Raw genomic sequence first — 20475 nt, 5'->3', positions numbered from 1 at the left:
AGTCTGTGTGTGTGTGTGTGTGTGTGTGTGTGTGTGTGTGTTGGGACACTGCTTTCCATGCTCAGCCAGGAAGTTCTCAACTATACTGTGGTTTAGCCTTCACTTCTTCATTGCGAAGAGCATGAGTACCAGTTAGCAGTGAGTTTAGGCCTCCTCACCTCTTTACTGTACATATTCACAGTCCTACAAATGTGTGTGCCTTTCTAGAATTTTAGGAATATGTTGGCGCTTTTCATAGTCCTAGGTGACCTGTCATTCCCTAGTTTTTTCTTTTAAACTTCTTGGTTAGCCAATAGTTTACCCTATTTGTCATCCACTGCCTCAGGCAGACTTGAAGTTAAACAACTGTCTCCAAATATTTTCAACAAAGTTCCTCAGGGAAAAGGCTTTTTGCACTAGGTAATCTCTGTGTCAGATCTAATAAAGACAGCCTTGTGAGTGGGCTCTTTCTGGGAATTACCAGACACAACAATAACCACAATTCTCTAGGAATAAGACTTTGACAGAGTTCCAACTCTGTTCTGCTCCATCTAGTGGCTGACAAGATGTTCTTTCACTGAGATGGGGGCTGTATGTTTCAAGGCTGCAATGGAGATGAAGATGAGGGATAGAAACAAGGATGGGAAAATTCCATAAAGCTCACTGTTCTTATTGAGATTAAGCCATTTTCTTGAACAAAAGTTTCCTAAATTTCTGCTAGCCTTTTGTTAATTTCCAGAGTCCAAAAAACATTGCTTCTGCCTTGCTTCCCCCCCCCCCCCCCCGCCTTTTTTTTTTGCCAGACTTTTTATTTCTTTTTTGGAGGAGAAAATTTTCAGAAATCCTTACTCCACCATGTTTGATAATGCCTGATGATGGGAACATTTTCATTTAAAACTCCTTTCTCTCAGGTCTACCAAGACATTCTTGGCTAACTTGGAGACTACGGGGAGGATACTGACATGGTGAGACCTTGATAAGGGTCTCTGTCTCTCTTTCTCTTTCTCAAGAAATAAAATTTAAATGTGTTTTCTCTCATCATATACAGGAAAAATAGAAATGTTGAATTCCTTTCTTTTACTGGGCCATATACAGTCATCTGTAGAAGGTCACCAATTACTTTTAGAAAACATTATGTACTTATTAAACCTATTAAGTGGGTTTTAATTCATTGAAATTCTTATAATTATTGTATCCCAAACTGTAACTTTAGTCAGTTGGCTCCTGAGTCATTTTGGCATGATCCTAGTGTTACATTAGGTTTCCTATATAAGATGTTAGGTTGTTTCAGTTTCATCGCATTCATTTCCTACCTCAGATCTGGAATCAGTCATTTCTCTCCAAGAGTTCCTGGTTTCTTTTAATGGATAATAATATTACAAAAATCAAAATCTGGGCACTAGATGAGTTCAATAGGTGGCATGGAGGTTAAGGTGCTAGATCCCACATGGCTGGCTGCACGGTTCAAGTTCAGGACCCAGTGGCTTGAGAAATCACATTGGTTGCATGTGCATGTGTGTCTAACATCCCAGGAGAAAAATAGAAAAGAAGGGACAGTGGCACGGCTAATCTGTCTGGTAAGTGATTTCTCACTTTCCCTCTCTCTCTCTCTGGCAAGTGCATATATGCTATGCCAGAAACTGAAAAAAAAAAATCTGCGCACTAGAAATGTTTACTACTACTAGGTTTACCACTGTTTCTCAGCCTTTTCAATGGAACAATTAAGGAAATATTTGTAAGCTTATTTATTTTGTTTCTTTCATGAGAAAGAGAGATAGTTACCCTTAACAGGGTTTTATCACTCCACAATCCACCTACCAGCCAGCCAGTATCATGGATATGCACACACATACCTAGCATGCTCATGTAAACACACAATCTGAACCCCTGGTCTTCCACATGACTTCCAGAATTGCAGAATGGCTGCACTTGCCATTGCTCCACTGAAACAGCCTGAGAATATATATGTAAAGATAAAATATTTCATGTTTCATATGATATCTCTATTTTAAATGCAAGACTACAGAGCTTTTCATCTCTTCTGTACTCCAGTTATATCTCCTTTTTTCCACCCTTGATCTTCTCATTGATACAGGGATGGTAACTTAGAACAGCATTTCTCAACATTTTTATTTATTATTGCCTCCTTAAATAGCCTTGTCACACATTTTTTTCTAGTAGTCTCCAACCTAAAAGGTTAATACCACAAATCTACTATACATCAGTTTCTGGTTGCAGTTTTTTAAAGGGGTTTTTGCCAGAGGGCATTAGTGCTTGCTGGAGAGAGAGAGAGACAGAGCCGGTGAGAAATCAACCCCCAGCAGGGATGGCCACGTCACCATCCCTTCTCCATTCTCCTCCCAGAATCCTGGGCAGGCATGTGCGCACGCCCGGTGTGAGTTTCAAACCACTGGATCTGGAACTTGAACCAGGTTGGTCATGTGAGTGTCCAATGACATAACTGCTAAGCCATCTGCTGGCCCCATATTTATGTATTATACACTGAAAAAAAGACAATATTTGTTGTGCTTATTTACTCTATTTCTTCCAGTTTACTCGTCATTTCTAAAATGAATTTCCTGTTATTTCATTTTGTTGAGTTGGTCAACTTATTTCCAAGTTTTTCTAATCTTATTTACACTGTTCTTTCATGTCTTTTATAATTTCTTAATATAGTTTAGTTTGCTTTGAAATAAAATATTTCCATTTTGATCTGTTTTTTCTAGCATGTCTTTCTGAATTGTTTTTATGGTATGGAGGAATGTCGTTTTGCTCTTCATTCTCTTTTCTTATAGTAACTTCATATGAGATGTTACCTTGATACATTTTTGTTGCGCATTTAAATGTGAATTTATGCAAGGGTCAGGTCAGCATATGGCATGGTGGTTAAGGGGCTGGACTTTCATATAGTAGACTGCAGTTTGAGTCCCGGACCTGTTGCCTTGCTTTCTCACTTTCCCTATCTCTCTCTCTCTCTCTCTCTCTGCCTCTCTCTGGTCAAATTAAAATAAATGAATAATAAATTTTAAAAAATAAATAATAAATAATAAATGTGATTTACTTTTAGAAAGAGGCATGATTTTAATAGATCTTCTAATTTCACAACCCCCACACCTTTTCTTAACATTAAATAATATGGCTACTTGTTTTCTGAGACTTCCAAATCTGTTTCCCTTCACAAGTTTGATTTGGTCCTTTTCTTTCCCTCGTGTTTATAGATTCTAGCATGTTCTCATCTTATTCATCTTCCGGGAGTTCCTTCTCAATACGGAATTCCATTCTAGAAGAGGAATCCTAGTGGGTCCAATTAATAGGTCATAAGGAATATACAGCTCCAGCCTTTTTAGACCTTCTTAACATGAACTCTTGTAATATTTTTATTGCATTTTTAATTATTTAGTTTAATATTATACATATACTTTTCCATAATGTTAATACTCTGCATATTTATCATTTTCATTTGTTGCAAGCAATTCAATTAAGTTTGAAATGTCATAAATTTATAACCATCTTTCTATTAATGGCTGTTTGGGATATGTCCAGTTTTCCATAATAATAAATAACATATAATGCTTTTTTTCCTCCTGAATTATATCCTTAAAGCAAGTATCCAAGAGTGAAATTATTTAGTCAAAAGATATGAACATTTTTATGCCTATATCCTTAAAGCAAGTATCCAAGAGTGAAATTTTTTAGTCAAAAGGTATAAACATTTTTATGCCTCTTACTAAAAATTGCCTAATTGTTCATCAAATTGACTGAGACCATTTACAATGCCACTAGAAATGTATCAATACTTCAATTTCCCCAATAGCTCCATTGCTGATTTTAATAATACTCCTGTACTGTTGCTAATTTTGGAGATGTAAGGTTATGTGTCATTGTTTTAATTTGCACTTCTTTATTATTGCCAAGAATCCATACTCTTTCCTATGTTAATATACTAATGGTGTTTTATCTTTTGTAATCATTCTTCATATTCTTCGACTACTGTCCACCAAGGACTTAATGTAAATTTATAACTGTTAATATATTATAGAAGTGCATCTAGTATCATATGTATTAAGTATAAGTTTCTGCTATGTGACTACATAGTTCTCCTAGATTTTAGTTATAGCAATCTTTTGAATAATCAAACTGCATTTTCCTTTGTAATTTATTTTTTCCTTTAATAAAATGTTATCCCCTCCATACATTAAATAAGTGTCCTTTTTCTTGTGTTTTAATCCTGTAATTAATTTTTTCTGAATAATTGACACTTTAATCTTTGTGTTGTTGACTGTGATATATTGCATGATGTGTAAGTCACTTTTTCTCCGTAATAATATCAGATTATCTCAATATTATTTATAGAAATGAATTCCTTCCTCGTTGTTAAATTTAGCAGAATGCATTTTGAATTCTTATGTAGGTTGATTAAAGTTTATATTCTTGTATTCCAGAGTGCACTTAGCAAGATTCAAACAGGCTAAGTTAATGATGCTGCCTTTTGTGAAACAAAGGCAATGTTGCTGCTGTCTTATTATCAGATCATACAGTACTCAATGTATGCTCAACAGTGGACCTTCACCCTTTCCTCACTCCCTTCCCTTTTTTGTTAGCAGAGAGGGCTCCATCCATCCCTTGGCTCTATTCCTGTTACAGACATAATGGAGTACCAGCCTAAGAAAAGTCTCCGGCTTATGTTTTACAGATAGAAAATGGGTGGAGGGTGAGAAGATCCATTAGATATATGTAACCATAGGATTTTTCCTAGAAATTACCTTTCCTGAAACCTTCCTTTTGCTCTAGGACCCCATTCTTCTCTGAGAGAAATGAGGAAATGGTGCAGACTGAAAGAAAAAAATGCTTTGGAGGGCTTGGAGTGACAATCACACTTCCACACATTTCTTATATTAGGCAGTAGATGTGTTTCTCAAGTGTGAATTGAGTCATTATAAATTTAGCTGTGTTTTCCCAATGAATGGGGTTATAATATATACTTGCCCTGTGGCATCGTTGACAAGTAATTTTGTAAAACAAAACTTTGATAAAGCAAATGCATTAGGCATGTTTTAAAATCACAACTGAATTTTTAAAAAATTTTTAACCTAGTCATGTCTCTCCTTGAGGCTCTATATGGCTTAGTGCATGAATATTTAAAATAGTAAAGGAAAGATAAGGAGTATAGGAATGTGTGGTGTTATAAAGTTCCATGAGACTTTACCACTTGTCCCCCCCACACACACTCACACTGAAAAGTCCTGAGGTGAGGTACACTAAGCATGTCTTGTAATTTCTGTTCTTTTTTTTTTTTTAATGATCTGGGTTTTTGTTTGTTTGATTGGTTGGTTCTGTTTTCTGGTTTTCTTGAAGTAAAACCCATCTTTGGAGTACACAGCTAGCCAGACCCTCTGGCATGCCAAAGAATGTAGACAGAAATATATAATATGATCAATAATTTTAAATTAAATTAAGCCTTCAAAAATATATTTCCTAAAGAACAATTTTCTGCATTTGGCAGTCTTTGCTCTGTAGCTTGACTAAGCTGGCATGCTTTTGAGTTCAGGTGGCAATAAAATTAACAATCTCAAAACTGCTTAAGAAGCAATTTTTAAGCTTTGGATATCCAGGCTAGGACTCATGAGACATAATCTCCTACTAGGCATTAGATGTGCAATTAAAGCAAACAGCAGCTGTGAACACAGTATCATACTTAAAGGACCAAGTATCCGGAGATACTTCAGATGAAGGAATTTATATCTATATAGGTAGCTCCTACAATGAGTCAGATACTGTTCTAGAGGTTTTAAAACATTCTAATTTTCACAGAAACATTGGAAAGTGGGGGACATGTTGATAGATTAGGAAACTGAGGCCTGGAGTGGTTTAGAAACTCTCCCAGTTCATGCAAATAGCATGTAGTGAAACCTAGTCTAGAATCCAGGACTGTTTGACTTAGAACCCCTGCTTTTAACCATTAAATCTCAATATAACAGAAACAATTTAGCAATAGTATCAGCTAAGAAGAACAGAAGATTAACAGTAAATGCACCAGGGATGGTTATGGAAATTGTGATGCTTACGCTTCTTTATTATGCATCTATTTACCAGTGACAGTGAAATTGTAGTGTTGATAGCAGATGAAAAACAGATGCAGCTTTACAGAAAGTAATTACAACCAATTTTTGGGTTTGTCCCCATGTCTATAATGACCTAAAGAAACAAGGAGTCCACCATCAATTGGTATAATTTGTTGAGGTCCATTTATCTTAAGGGAAAGAAGAGTAAAGTAAAAATCAAGTAAGTCAGCCTTTTAGGAATCATCTCCCATCATATGCCATTGACTTAAAAAACTAAGCCCATCTGTTGTACTCTCACATTACATCTTTGAAAAAAGCACTTTAATCATTCTTTCTTTTCTTTTGACACTCTCAGCTCAATCTGAGCTTTAATCTCCTTACGTTATTTTCCTAATTCCTCACTGACAGTATATGATACAGCTAAGCACTTTCATCTTATGAAAGGTTTTGTTAAAATAAAAGCTGTGATAATCAAAACAGCACAGTATTGGCACAAAAATGGTCATGTAGACCAATGGAACAGAATAGAGACCCAAGAAATAACATCCCAAACATACAGCCAACTGATTTTTAACAAAGGGCACCATACAGTCCAGTGGGAAAACAAAATCTCTTTAGCAAATGGTGCTGTAAAAACTGGGTATCCACCTGCAGAAAAATGAAACTGGAATCCTATATCTTATCATTAACAAAAATCAAAATAAAATTATTCAAAGATTTAAAAATAAGACCTCAAACTATAAAACTACTGGTAGAAAACAGGGGAAGCTCTTGGAGACATTAGAGTAGGCAAAGACTTCTTAAGTAAGATCCCCAAAGCACAGGCAATAATCCCAAAAATAAACAAATTGAATTACATCATGTTGAAATACACAACAAGAGAAACAATAATTAGAGTGAAGAGACAACCCGCAGAATGGGAGAATATATTTGCAAACTCTCCCTTCGTTAAGGGACTGATAACCAAAATATACAGAGAACTCAAGCAGCTTACCAGAAAAAAAAAATCAATCCAATTAAAAGACTGTCAAATGGAAGACATATGAACAGCCAAAAAGCATATGAAAGAATGCTCAACATCAGGGAGATGCAAATCAAACCACAATGAGATACTACCTAACTCCAGGCAGAATGGCTAATATTTAAAAATGTAAAGAAAGATAAATGCAGGTGAGACTGCAGTGAAATTTAAATCTCCTGCTCTGTTGGTGGGAATATAAATTAGTTGTGGGGAACAATACAGAGGTTCCCCAAAGACCTACAAATAGAACTACCATACCATCCAGCAATCCCACTCCTGGGTATCTATCTGAAGAATAGGATTACACTCAGTTGGAAAAATACTTACACATCCCATGTTTATTATATTGTAACATTATTCACAATCGCTAAGACATGGGATCAACCCAAATGCTCAAGAACAAACGAATGGATTGAAAAAGTGTGGCATGTATACACTAAGGCATACCACTTAGCCATCAAAAACAAATGAGACCCTGACATTTGATGGAAGGTGGATGAATATGGAAGATTTAGTGCCAAGTGAAACAAGTCAAACTATGAAACAGAGGTATTGCATGTCCACATTTAATATATAACAAATATCTGCACTCTATGGCAGAAACTGAAAGATTGGAAGGCATAAAAGCATGGAAAGCAACTATGGATACCATAGACAGTATGGGAGGAGGGGGAAAATAGGGGAAGGGAATCAAGGGGGGAAAATTCAACAAACACAAAAATGGAAAATTATCTGTTGTTGATAATGTGTATGGTAATTTCTTTGACATGAATACAAGTTATTTATGCTAAGTAAATTCATTTTCAATATTATAAAGCTACACAGTGATTGCATGCAAAAATAAGAGAAATAAAATATTTACATAATAAATAAATCTCCTCCGTTGCCTTCCCAGCTCAATTTAGTCAGGGTTGACACCAATGACTCCATTTTGATTTTTGAAAGCATTCACATTTCCCCATGTTGATCGTGATCTTTCTCTGTAAGCATCTTCACTCAATCAATTTATGGTAGCTTTAATTGTCCCTTAATGCCAGGCCATGCACTTCTGCCTTGGTGACTTTTCCTTGAACAACTATATCCTGAGACATCAAATCCTGGCCTTCTGACTTAATCTTCCAGAAGCAGTACAACCCTAGCATTTCTTCTAAGCCCCATCATGATTTTGCTAGGCCATTCTAAGGCTATTGGTGTATGAGAAGGAATTTGAGCATTCACAGGGAAGGAGTTCTTTTTTTCTTTTTTTCTTTTTTGAAAGAGAGATTTTTTTTTTTTTGCTATAGGGCATGTATGCTCACCAGAGAGGCAGAGACAGAGAAATAGAAAGTGAGAAATTATCCTCCGGGGTACAGACATGCCACAATCACTTCTCCTCCTTTCTTTCAGTATTTTGAGCATGCATGCACATATGCGTGGTCTGAGTTTCAAGCTGCTCAGTCTGGGACTCGAATCACAATTGTCCATGTGAGAATTCAGTGCCTTCACTACTACACCACCTGCTGGTCCACATACGGAAGAAATTCTAATAAAGGGGCCTTTGTCCAAAAGGAAAGGTGGCCCAAGATCACATTACTCATTGAAAAGCATAAAGAAAAAGAGATCCCCAAAATGAACACACCATCATGAAGAGAGGGTTCCAGCCCCTGAAAAACATGTTATTGGAAATCATGAGGTAAATTCTTGAAATAAGTTCATATATCTAATTTGTCCTGTTCTTGTTTAATTTAAAAGTACAAATTTTGTGTCTTATGTCCATACCTTTTTCATGTAAAGGACACAAAGTCCTGTGTTTGAGAGTTAAAACCTATAAGGTGAATCAAGAATCTATTGGATGCTATGTTGTAGAAGGAAAACTCTAGTCATTATTGGCATAGTTAAAATGTGTCATCACTGCTCTATCTTACTTTTCTGAATTAGTTTGTTTGTTTTTTTCTGCTATTAGGAAAACATCATCCAAAGCAGCCATCTGTTCAAGAAGTTCATAGTATTCTCTTTACATCACCATTCATCTTCTTTTCATGTTTCCTTTTAGCTTTATAGATTTATATTGTGAGGTAAAGTATCTTGTAACTCTTAATCCCTATCAAGTGAGGTTTTTTTTTTTTTGAGATTTTCACTATAGGACGCGTGCGCTCGCCAGACAGACAGAGAGAGACATAGAGACAGAAAGCGAGAAATCACCCCCCAGGGGGGATGGTCACGCCGCAATCCCTTCTCCTCCATTTTCCTCTCGGGATCTTGGGCACGCACGCACACGCGCCCGGCATGAGTTTTAAGCCACCGGGTCCGGGACGCGAACCGCGGTCGACTACGTGGGAATCCAGCGACATAGCCATTACGCTAACTGCTGGTTCCCTCAAGTGAGTTTTTAAGATAAAATATATATATACCTGTTACAACATTTAAGTCATGAATTCAACTCTACATATCTCAGCAAAGCTTAGGAGAAAACTTTAAGTCCATGTACAAAATATTTTTTAAAGGTAGCTACTTTGTTTTAATGCAATCATTACTTACAAAAATGGGCAAAAGGGAGACATAAATATAGCTGCATGAGTTATCATAATTATAAGTTAATAAAAGCCTACATTAAATGCGTCTTTTATAAAATAACCACTTATCCGAGTATCTAAAAGCTGACTGGTACTTCTGATACTTCCGTTAGCTTCAGCTTCACTATTCCCTTTACAAACAGAAAGTTAAAAGGTGGCCAGCCCTTTACAAAAAGACGTGTCCCTTTGTGCTTCAGGTGGCTGTTCTGAACATCCTCCTCTTCAGCTCAGCTGTTTTCTCGTCTATGTCAGCACCACAGTCCTCTGTCACCTTTTCAATGCCTTCACGGTACTTCTCCAAAGCCGTTTTCAAATTTAAAAATATTTCATGGGACTTCAATTTCTCCCTTTCAGTGACATCTTTTAGTTGTTGAATTCCAAACTTAATTTTCTGGATTTCTTGTTTAATTGTGGTTACTTGCTCAAAAACAGCACCTTTTTTTTCTTGAGCTTTATTGCAATCCTCAATTACTGTGCATTTGTATTGCTTCACATCTTCATGCTTCTTATTTATTTTGAATTGTGCTGTGGCAAGTTTTTCCTTCTTCACAATCATCAGCCTCTTGAATGAATGTTCCTCAGTCTTCAGTTTCTTCAGTTCTGACTCATCATTCTCGACTTGGTCCTCCAAGTTCAGGCTCTCCTTTAAGACACTGGTTAATTTTTCTCTATTATCTACAAGGTCCTATATTTTCTTTTGATATAACTGCACCTCCAACTGGCAATAAGGAAACTGAATCTCTATAGATTTCATACTTCTCCATCACTTCTTGCCTGGAATTTTTAAGCTTCTGGACTGTATCTTTCGTTTTTTCTTTATAATTCTTTAGCTTCTCTAGAGAATCCACAACTTTTGTTTTCAAAATCTCTTGAACTTCTTTCAAAGAAACTATTGGGAACCAGCAGTTAGCGTAATGGCTATATCCCTGGACTCCCATGTAGTCGACCATGGTTCGCGTCCCGGACCCGGTGGCTTAGAACTCACGCCAGGCGCATGTGCATGTGTGCCCAAGATCCCGAGAGGAGAATGGAGGAGAAGGGACTGCGGCGTGACCATCTTCCCTGGGGGGTGATTTCTCGCTTTCTGTCTCTATGTCTCTCTCTGTCTGTCTGGCGAGTGCACGCGCCCTATAGCGAAAACTTCTCCAAAAAGAAACTATCAACAATTTTAGTTCATTCAAACACTTGGTTTTCTCTGAAATATCTGACTTCTTTCAGGAATTTCCCTCTTGCAGCACTATGGTGAGCGCACGTGCCCTATAGCAAAAACCTCTCAAAAAAAATTTTAAAAAAAAAAAAAAGCTCCAGCCAAATTCCGTACACTATTTGTAAGGCTCTCATGTAGATTGTGTATAAGACTTCGGGCTTTGGATTTGGATAAAGATCATTCTTGGAGAGGTTTTTACCATCAGCTCCTTTTAAGATCTTGTTTGGAATATGAACCACAATCTCAGCTACATTATATCTGGGGAAAGACAAGGTTTCAATCTTGGGAGTTTTCTGTTAGTCTACAGCTCGGCCACCCAGGGAGACGGCGAGCACAGAGAGCAGACATGGTGCAGTCAAAACCCCACTCCATGTACAAAATATTTAAGGACACTCTGGTCAAACTCATTTTCTATACACTGGAAACTGACACCTGGATTACTGGGCAAATTCTTCTATGGATGTTTTTCTATATCAGGTTTTTAAAACTTTCTAAAGCCATAATTGTTCTTCAGTGAAGTTTTAAGCAGAAGTCGGAAAAAAACAAGTAAATACACCTCTAGGTTAGTAGGTACAGGGGCTCTGAAACCTCCTCTATAATAGTCTCCTACTAATCCTTCTTCATCATTTGTGTCAGTCCCAGAGGTATTTCCTTGAACTAAAAAAGCTCCACATGACACAATGTAACACTATTTTTTTCCTTCAGAGTGGCACCTATTTCTTCCTTGTTTTCAATTTCAGTCCAAAAACTTCTTAATCTAATGCAAATTGACCATCTCCAATATCTTGGTGACCCTGAGTATCCATATGGCTTGGCAGATGTAAACATCCCTACAATGTGAAGGTAATTTACAAGGCCACCACTTCTGGTTGAAAGTACACTTTAGAATTTTTTGAATTCATTTGCCATGACTGTTTTAACCATGCATCCTTCTGCTCTTAGGTGAATGGATAGAAAAACTATGGAACATATACCCTATGGAATACTATTCAGCCATTAAGAACAACAAAACCCTGGCTTTTGACAGAAAGTGGAAGAATATGGAAGATTTACTGCTGAGTGAAGCAAGCCAGGCTATGAAGGAGAGACACTGTATGTCCCCACTTAATGTATACCGAATGTCTGCACTCTATAACTGAAACTGATTGACGAAAGGTTGTACAAACACAAAGAGATGGGTGTGAATGCCAGATGTGGTGTGTGTGGAGGAGTGGGGCCTGAGGAAGAACATTTAGAAGAAAATTAGGGAGGCAAAGCATTAATGGGACAAAGAAATGTGGTATTACCTGTTGAAGATATTTTATAGTTTAACCAACTGGACTAGGGAGAAATGTTCACATAGTGAAATATTCACTTTGTAAGCTAAAAAAAGTAATTGAATGTACTTAAAAAGTGAAATAAAAATAATAATAATAAAGAAAGTACACTTAAGAACAAACTAAAAAAAGAAATTAGAAATCAATAAGAAAGGGAAAGTGGAAAAATTCCCAAATACATGGAACTGAAATCCTTAAACAATGATTAATTGAAGAAGAAAATCAATGAAACAAATTCAAAAGTAACTTGAGACAAATGAAAACACAACATACCCAAACTTCTGAAATGTAGCAAAAGCATCATGATTTGGCTACTTTATAAAGAAAAAAGATCTGAAATAACCTTTCACCCAAAGAAATTAATAAAACAAAAAACAAAGCCCAAAATTAGCAAAAGAAATAATAAAGATTAGAAGTAAACAAATAGAGAACAGAAAAACAATAATAAAAACAACAAAATCAACAGTTGGGATATTTTTCTATTGTTTGTTGTTGTTGTTTAGATTTTTTGCTATAGGGTGTATGCACTCACCAGAGAGAGACAGAGAGAGAGGGAATGTGAGAAATCAACCCCCAAAGGGGCAGATCATGCCACAACCCACTCTCTATTCTCCTCTCAGTACTTTGGGCATGCATGCACATACTCCTACAGTGTTTTTCAGACCACTGGGTCTGGGACTCAAACAGCAGAGTCAGCCATGTGGGATCCAGTACCTTAACCACCATGCCACTGACTGGCCCAACAGTAGGCTATTACAAAGATAAACAAAATTGAAGAACCTTCATCTAGACTAAAAACAAAAGAGAGTTCAAATAAATAAAATAAAATAATGAAGAGTTAGACAATATAACCAATGCCACAGAAATAAAAAGGACCATAAGAGACTACTCTGAACAACTTCGTGAATATACATACTGGGTAACATAAAATAAATAAATTCCTACAAACATACATCACAAATCTCCCTACAAAGAAAAGTCAACCAGATGGCTTGACTGATAAGTTGTAACAAACATCTCAAGAAGAATTAACAACAATCTTTCCTAAAATCTTTCCAAATATTGAAGAAGTGGGGACACTTCAACACTTGTTTTAGGAAATAAGCCAAATACCAAAGCAAGACAAAGAAATTAAAAAGAAAACTGTAAGTCCTGATTTTAAAAAAGGCAGAAAATACTCAGCAAAATATTAGCAAACCAAATTTAGCAGCCCATTAAAAGGACAAGATATTATGACCAAGTGAAATTTATCCCTGGGATGCAAGAATGGTTCAACATATGAAAATCAGTTAATGTAATATGCCATATTAACAGAATGAAAGATAAAAATCACATTATCATCTTAACAGATGCAGGAAAAGCATTTAATAAATTTCAACACTCCTTCTTGACTTAGATTCTCAAAAGCTAGCAACAGAAAAAAAGTCCTCAACATGATAAAAGGTCATATATGAAAAGGGCATACCTAACATCAGATTCAACAGTGGAAGACTGAAAAATTTTCCTTTAGGATGAGGAACAAGTCAAGGATGTCTCCTCTTGCCACTTCTATTCAACATAGTACTGGAAGTCCCAGATAAGCAATTAAGAAAGAAAAAGAAATAAAAGGCATCAAAATTTGAAAGTGACAGGAAAAACTGTCCCTGTTTGTAGATGACATAATATTTTTTCTTTTAATTTTTCCCAGTTTTATTGAGGTATGCTTGAAAAGTAACAAATGTATATATTTAAGATATACAACATGATGTATTGATATATGTATATATTGTGAAATAATTGTCACACCAAACTAATTAACATATTTACCACTTAACATAGTCATGATTTGTGTGCCTTTGATGAGAAGACTTACGATCAACTTACTTAGCCAATTTCAGATATACATTATTGAAAAATAATGTCACAATGCTGTACATTAAGTCTCCAGAACATATTCATCCTCAATAACTGAACATTTGTACCATTTGACCAACATCTCCCCATTTCTCCACCATTCCACCAGCCTCTAGCAACCACTTCTCTATTTTCTGCTTACGAATTCAACGTTTTTAAATCCTGCATATAAGTAAATCATACAGTACTTGTCTATGTCTGGCTTACTTCACTTAGCATAATGCCCTCCAGGTTTGTCCATGTTGTCAAGTTTGGCAGGATTTCCTTCCCTTTTAAAGACAGATAATATTCTATTATGCTTGAGTATATATATAATGTGTGTGTGTATATCTCACATTTTCTTTATCTACTCATCCACCTATGAACACATACGTTGTTTGTTTCCACATCTTGGCTATTGTCAATCATGCTGCAATGAACATGGAAGTATAGATATCTCTACAAGATTCTGATATCAGCACTTTCAGATTAATATCCAGAACTGGAATTACTGGATCATGTAATAGATGTATTTTATATAGGTGTGAGATGATATCTTGTGGGTTTCATTTACATTTCCCTAATGATCAGCGATGTTGAGATTTGTTAAGCCACCAGAGGGTGGGCCTGTCCTCTTCAAAGTGGCTCTCCTAGGCCTTGAAGTAACCAATGTTTTCAAGTTCCTACCTGAATCCTGAAGCCAACATTGCCCTGATACAAAAACTAGCCAAACAAATTGCAAGGAAAGAAAGTTATGGCTAAATATCCTTGTGAAGACAGACACAAATTTTGTATAATAAACTTGATAACAAAATATTATCAAAAATAATTTGGTCAAGACTTTGAAAGGATAATACAATAGGACCATGAAGGGCTTATACCATGAATGCAAAATTTGATTAAATTTTTAAATCAGTTAATCAACATGTAAGAGCTATGTGTTTATCTCAATAGGTACAGAAAATACTCTGACAAAATTCAATACCATTTCATGATATCAACTTCCAGAAAACCAGAAATAAAGGGATACTTCCTTGATATTCTAAACTATAATTTCAGAAAACTATAGTGACTATTATACTAAAAATACTGAATACTGAGCATTTCACCCTGTTTTCAGTAATAAGCAAGGATGTTCATTTTTGCCATTTTTATTCAGCTTTGTACTAGATGATCTAATGCTGAAAGAAAAGGGGAACAATGGTGGAAATAAGTTTATCTCTATTTACAGTCATCACCATTGGTTGTGTAGAAAATCATAAAGAATTTCTTTTAATTTTATTTTTTAAGAGAGATTTTTGCTATAGGTGTATGTGCTTGCCAGAGATACAGAGACAGAAAGTGAGAAATCACTCCCAGGGGGATGGCTATGCCACAATCCCTTCTCCTCCATCCTCCTCTTGGAGTCTTGGGCATAAACACACACACACACACACACACACACACACACACACACATACCTGGCATGAGGTTTAAGCCACTGGGTCCAGGATTCGAACTGTAGTCGACTACATGGGAATCCAGCAACATAACCATTATGCCATCTACTTGTCCCAAATTTCTAAAACAACTACTAGAACTAGTATGTGAATTAAGTATAGCATTAGAATATGACATCAATATGTAAAAATCAACTGTACTTTTATATACCACAAGTAATAACCTGTAAATAAAATTTGAAAAGACAATTTCATTTTCATTAGTATGACATGAGAAAGACATCATATCACTTCTGTGGTATCTTTGTCAAAAATCTATAACTTTAGGGACCAGCAGTTAGCGTAATGGCTATGTCACTGGACTCCCATGTAGTCAACCACGATTTGAGTTCCAGACCCAGCGGCTTAAACTCACGGATTTCTCACTTTCTGTCTCTCTGTCTCTCTCTGTCTTTCTGGCGAGTACATGTGCCCTATAGCAAAAACCTCTCCAAAAAAAAAGAAAAAAAAAATCTATAACTTTAATCTAATGATGAAGAAACATCATACAAATTCATGTAAAGGGATAATTTATAAAAATAGTCTATATTCTTCAATAATATCAAGATAAAAAAAAAGACAGGATGAAGAACTATTTCAGATTAAAGGAGATTAAATTGACATGGTCCCTAAGTGCAACACATGATATTGAATTATATGCTAGATCAAGAAAAACATTAGTTTTTCTCAATGTTATTAGGAGAATTGGATAAACTTGAAAATAGACTGTGAGTTAGATATCAGGATTAATTCCTGATTTGGATAATTATGCCACATTATGTAAAAGAATGTCCTTGTTCTTAGTAGTATTTATAGGACACCATGTCTCTAACTTATAGTTAAGGAATTCATGAAGAAAAATACACACATACATGCATCTGTGTGTGTGTGTGTGTGTGTGTGTGTGTGTGTGTGTAGAGTAAAATGCAAACAGTTGATGGATAGATCTGGTTAAAGGGTACATAGAAGTTTCTTGCACGATTCTTGCAATATTTTTGTAGTTTTAAAACTTAGCAAGATAAATATTTAAATGAATTATCGGAACAGCTGCACACTCTCAACGCATGGGGCAAGCATATATTTACTATAGTTTTCTTTCCTGGGTAAAGGACTATTGTGAACATGACTGATCATTTGACATTTATATTTTCATTATAAGTATTTAAAAATAGTTACTTAACTTTATTTATTTATTCATTTATTTATTTCATATTACTTGACCAGAGAGGGACAGAGTGAGAGCGAGAGCAAGAGTGAGAGAGAGAGAGAAAGTGAGAAAGCAAGCCTCCAGGTTTGGGACTCGAACCACGGTCAGTCATGTAGGAGTCCAGCACCCTTAACCACTATGCCACCTGCCGACCCTTCAGTGTAAAATGATAGATTGATTTTTCTCATTTTTATTTTTTAGAGAATTATTTTATTTAACTTTATTTATTTTAATTTGATCAGAGAGAGATTTAGATCTTTGATCCCTTCTTAGGTTCCTTCTTCTCACTTCTAAATTCAGTAAATTACCTACCCCAAATCTGCCTTAATAATAGCTTTTACATCAACAAACTCTTTGTTTCTAATACCTTATTTCAGATCTTCAATGTATCATGCAAATATTTTTATTTGGTTTCCTTTAGTCACATGGCTTTAGAAATATTTGTATGCTCAGCAGTTTCCAAGAAGTAAGTTCCAAAGTAAGTTCCTCAAGGTCTTCCCCAATGTATCCTCCACTTGCCCTCCTTGAGAAATTTTCCAATGAAATAAAGTGGGTCCAGTTGTGGTCTTCTAAACACACTTCAGGTATTATCTTGTCCAGAGTTTTGCCCACTACAGCTCTTCTATCTAGAAGGAAAATGCACTTCCCATCATTTCCCCTTTAATAAGCTCTATCTCAAATGTTTAGCTCAAGTTCTACCTCCTCCATGGAGTCTTTGCTAGTTCCTTTGTCTCCCTAGACTTCTAGTACCCTTAGTGAGAATTCCACTCATTTTAATCTTAACATGACAAACTATGAAGTATAAGTTACTTCATTTCTGCATGTTATACCTTTTCAAATTAGACTGTCAACTCTTGTAAGTAAGAATAGCATGCCTTATTCATCCTTGTATTCCTAAGACCTAGCCTACTGGTCTTTACAAAGTAGATCTTTTTTTTTTTAAAAAGTATGTTTTATTATGGGACCGGCAGATGGTGTAATGGTTATGCTAGTGGACTTAGTTGACCGTGGTTTGAGTCCCAGACCCAGTGGCTTAAAACTCATGCCAGGCGTGTGTGTGTGTGTGTGTGTGTGTGTGTGTGTGTGCCCAAAATCCCAAGAGGAGAATGAAGGAGAAGGGACTGTGGAATGGCCTTCCCCCTAAGGGTTGATTTCTTGCTCTCTCTCTCTCCATCTCTCTCTATGTCTCCAGTGAGTGTATGCATCCTATAGCAAAAAACTCTTTAAAAATGTTTTATCTTAATTTATGTTACACATTCAATCATTGTACATCACTACAGCTTGTAAAATGATTTACCCAACATGAATAGACTTTACACCAGTCCAGTTGAAGCTATTACATATGTTATCGTCAACAGACAATTTTTTACTTCTGTGTCCTTTAAATGTCTTGCCTCTCTATTTTCTCCATGATTTCATTCCTCTCACTATCCCCCTCCTCCCACCCTCTTCGTACACTATCTCCAGTATCCATGACAATTTTCCATGCTTCTACATTATCTAATCTTTCAGATTCCACCATAGAGTATGGACAGTCAGTATATATTAAGACATACAATGTCTCTTTTTAAAATTCTTTTTAAATTTTAATTTATTTAAACATTCAATCACTATATATCACTTCAGCTTGTAAGTTAAATTTACTCATCATGAATACACTTCACACCTGTCCAGTTGATGGTATTATATACATTATCACCAACAGATAATCATACATTTCTGTGTTCCATAAATGTCTTGCCTCTCTACTTTTCTCCTCAATTCCTTCCCTCTCTCTCCCACTTCTTCTACCCTCTTCCCACACTGTTTCCAGAATTTGTAACCATTTCCCATGCTTCTATATCCTCTTTCAGTTTCCACCATAGAGTGTGGACAGTCGATATATGTTAACTGGAGACATACAATGTCTCTCTTTCATAGCCTGGCTTGCTTCACTCAGCAGTAAATCTTCCATATTTGTCTGAAATCAACTTGTCCAGCATGATATGATGAAATTATTGTGGAGACCATACCCTCTCTTTAAACATCAAATTCATTGAGGGCTTTTTCATATCTATTCAACAATTCTTTGCTTGTGGTCTAAGCAAGATGGGTAGTATTAAAATACAATTGCCTTCTGCTCCTGGAACATATGCAAGGTTCCATATATTAGATATTTAGCCGGCAGTGCACCTTGTTGCTCCTTCTTCCTCATCAAATTATGCCTCCGTGTAGGCAGTTTTAATGCACTTTCGAGTTAATGCCCTGCCTGTTACTTTCTTTTTTTTTTCCTTTCTTTCTTTTTCTTTTCAGTAAATGCATTAGTTTCCTAGGGCTACTGTAAAGAAGTATCACAAATTGCATGGCTTAAAAGAGCAGAAATTTATTCTCCTCCATTTCTGAAAGTTAGAAGTGTGAAATCAAGATATCTGTAGGACAATGATCTCTCTGAACCTTCTAACGGAGAATCCTTCCTTGATTCTTCCAGCTTCTTGTAGCTCCAGGTATTCCTTGACTTAAACAGCATTACTCTGATCTCTATATCTGTCTTCAAATGGTCATCTTCCATGTATGTCTGCATCTCTTTTGTTCTTACAGAGAAACTAATCTTACTTAATTAGGGCCACACTATTCCTATATTATCTCATCTTAATTTCATTAAATCTAAAAGACCCTATTTCCAAATAAGATCACATTCACAGGTACTGAGGCTTGAGACTTAAATAAACCTTTAAAGGGATCATACAGTTCAATTTATAAAAGTGACTAAGACATATATGCCTGACACTCTTTGCTGAGAAAAATAGAACATAGTTCTATAATCTTATTCCTATTTAACATGAAAATGGCACTTCCCTTAAGTCCTCAGAGAGAAATATTTTTGTGTATATGAAACAATTTGGAGTGTTTAAAAGTATTTTATTGGACAGCCTGTGGCCTAGTGGTTAAGGGAGATGGATCCCACATGGCTGACTGTGCAGTTTGAGCCCTGGACCTAGTGGTTTGAAAAACATGCTGACAGAGTGGAGAAATGAAGGAAAAGGGATTGTACCATAACTATGCCCCATTGTGGGGTGGGAAAAAGTGTTTTCCCTCTCTCTCTCCTCTCTCTTTTTTTCTGGTGAGCATACATGTCCTCTGGCAAAATAAATAAATAAATAAATAAGTATTTTACAACTATAATGAAGTGCCACATAACTATGTAGAAACGGAGTTCAAAGACCTTTACAACTTACCAAAAGCAAAAGCAAAACAAAATGATCCCTCTTCCCCACACATATTTTTTGAGAGGTTTTTGCTATAGGGCGTGTGCCCTCTCCAGACAGACAGAGACAGAGAGATAGAAAGCGAGAAATCACCTCCCAGGGGGGTTGACCACGCCGCAATCCCTTCTCCTCCATTCTCCTCTTGGGATCTTGGGCACACACGCACATGCACCTGGTGTGAGTTTAAGGCACCAAAACTCAAACCACGGTCAACTACATGGGAGTCCAGCGACATAGCCATTACGCCAACTGCTGGTCTCCAGCTAAAAACTTTTACAGATTGCCATCCTTGATTCCCTATCCCTAATCCTCTGCCCTGTCCAACCCTTCTCCCATTGTCTCTAGTATCCATGATTGCTTTCTATGCCTTCCCCCCCATTTAACTGATTTCCTAATGAACTTAATTTGTCTAAATATTTGCAATAGCAAGCACAGCTGATATATACATACACAAGAACCCATGTCTGACTTTAGGCATAAACCTCAGTGAGTAGAATGAACATACTATAAAATAGTACCTAGCTGGGGCTATATAG

At 36.2% G+C, this 20475-nt stretch overlaps 1 pseudogene; it reads right to left on the bottom strand.

Annotated features, from left to right (window-relative positions):
- Positions 1–9807: 9807 nt before the first annotated feature.
- On the bottom strand, positions 9808–19254 carry LOC102501903 (kinetochore protein Nuf2 pseudogene; annotated as a pseudogene).
- Between the last annotated feature and the right edge of the window lie 1221 nt (positions 19255–20475).

Source organism: Tupaia chinensis, unplaced genomic scaffold, assembly GCF_000334495.1.
Source record: "Tupaia chinensis unplaced genomic scaffold, TupChi_1.0 Scaffold000706_1, whole genome shotgun sequence".
NCBI lineage: Eukaryota > Metazoa > Chordata > Mammalia > Scandentia > Tupaiidae > Tupaia > Tupaia belangeri.
Note: the sequence above shows the minus strand (reverse complement) of the source record. Positions and strands in the feature narration are given on the sequence as shown.